The 2,138-nt window shown below is 47.9% G+C and overlaps 1 pseudogene; it reads right to left on the minus strand.

Moving 5' to 3' along the window:
* Positions 1–319: 319 nt before the first annotated feature.
* On the minus strand, positions 320–1,255 carry LOC118610670 (annotated as a pseudogene).
* Between the last annotated feature and the right edge of the window lie 883 nt (positions 1,256–2,138).

Genomic DNA, 2,138 nt, shown 5'->3' on the forward strand with positions numbered 1-2,138 from the left:
ATTTTTAAAACTGGTCACGACACTAAGCTTCTGGCCTGATCTGCCAATGTCCAAGCTACAAACGCTTGCTCAGCAGCCGAGGGGCCCTCTTTAGCAGCATGTCTGAAGACTGAATACAAATCCATATAAAACACAAATTCAAATAGTAGCCACAGGAACACAGATAAGTGGGACCCCATCTCCTTGTCTTCCATATTGTTCCATCTGTGCCAACCCAACTTACAAAGACATTTAAAAACTAGCAGTAATTAAGTGAAATGCCCTGAAATCCCTTAATTCAAGCTACACTCGCAGCAGCAGCGACCGGAATGGCATCTGTCTACACACGGGTACCAGCAGAAGCGCAGGCTGCCGGGTGGCGTTTCACCCACTGTCCCGGGCAAGTGCTGACATCCTGCTCCTCCACTTCGCGTGCGAAGTCCCGGTTCTGAATTCGCTGCATCACTGCCATGTCGGCCCCTGGAACCCACTGGAGGCAGAACCGGCAGCAACGGTTTAAGCACCTGTGTTTTTTCAAAGAGCATCCGGTCACCCACATGCATCGCAGACAAGCCACAGCGCTCCAGGCCGGCACGTGTCGGTCCCCACATGCTGGATGAGTAATGCTTCTCATCCGGCGAGGGCCTCTTCTGCAGAGTGGGCTTCACGTGCGCAGGATCATAGAGGAGAGGATGCAATTAAATGGTCCGCGTACTCCCTCATTCACATAACACATACAGGCTTTTTCGCTCGACTCGCCGTTATCAGAGCCTGTTTGTTCTTTTAATACGATTTTTTTTTTTTTTCTGCAAGCATGAACGCTGATGCCACGTAACATCTGCCTGGCCCTGCTCTGAGCGTCACTCCTGAGCCTGGAGGAAAACACTCGTCCAGTGCTGGGTCGACTACCCTGGCGATCTCTGCCAGAAAAGCCGCCACCAACCTCCGCTGCCATGTCCAAGGCCCAGCGGGCCCCAGAGATGGCCTGCGGGGGGCCTCGGGATCAGCACCGCCACTTCCCACAGGGCAGCCGACACCGGTGGCGTCGACATGCAGCCCTTCTGCCCATTCCGAAGGAAGCCCGCTGGTTTCGAGTGCGGCTCGGATTTAACGCTGAGCGACAGACTGCTTTGGAGTCCTCAGCGGCAATCCGCCAGACCAACTCTGCCTCGGGACGCGCTCGGGCAAGTCCCCTCAAGTCCCCTCTTTCTTCGGTCAACTTACGTTGTAACTTTTCCGGCTCCCGTTCCTCCTGCCTCCTTGTTAATAGGGACATGGCACCGTTGACAAGTTTATGGGTCTGCTCTGCTCTGTCTTTAATCCCTCCGATCCTGGGCCAGCTTATCTAATGCCACCTCTCTGCAAGCGACTTCTGTGTCCCCAGTCTTGATGCCTACCAAGCTTAAGCGTCGGTTTCCCAGCTGTATGTTGGCCGCACGTGTCTTTCTGGCAGTCCGATGCCATCCGACTCCTCCTGCCCCTCCGATGTCTGCTTCCTTCCTTTTTCTACGTGTCTTGTCCTTCATTATTATCTCAATGGACATTCGAGTTCAAACTTTCAAAGTGGGCTTGAGCTCTCACTCACTGTCTTTTTCTTCCTTAACCCCCTCAAGATCCAACTTTATTTAATCTATTTTGGTTTTCTAATTTCTTTTAGTAATAAAATTTCTAGTCATGTTGAGCTTCATACAATTGTTACTCTGTGAGGAATTATAATATACTAAACTTTCAGTTTCAAACATAGTGAGCATCTTAGCTCTGGTAAGCAAGAATTGTGACATGCCTATACCTACTCTAATCATATTGTCTTTTTTTTCTTGTATCCAATCTCTTGTTTTATAGGCAATAACAAAATAGTGCTCTTTCATTGTCTAATTTATACTTTTTATTAAAAACGGAGAGAGGAGGTGTGCTTTTTAAGTTCAAGCTATTGGAATTAGTTACTTACAAAAGACACTGCATAAAAAGTGTTAAATTTCTAGGCAAAACAAAACAAAATCTATACTATTACAAATGTCTATTCTAATGCTAAGGCAAATTAAAAGCCAGGGGTTGCAAATACCCAAAAAAAGAAAGATCAATCACCCTACTTGTGGAGATAAAATCGATCGATGGAGAAGCAGAAACAGTGCTAAATACACCAGGCAAAAAGCCCCGTT

The sequence above is a fragment of the Rousettus aegyptiacus genome, unplaced genomic scaffold (assembly GCF_014176215.1).
Source record: "Rousettus aegyptiacus isolate mRouAeg1 unplaced genomic scaffold, mRouAeg1.p scaffold_m13_p_13, whole genome shotgun sequence".
NCBI lineage: Eukaryota > Metazoa > Chordata > Mammalia > Chiroptera > Pteropodidae > Rousettus > Rousettus aegyptiacus.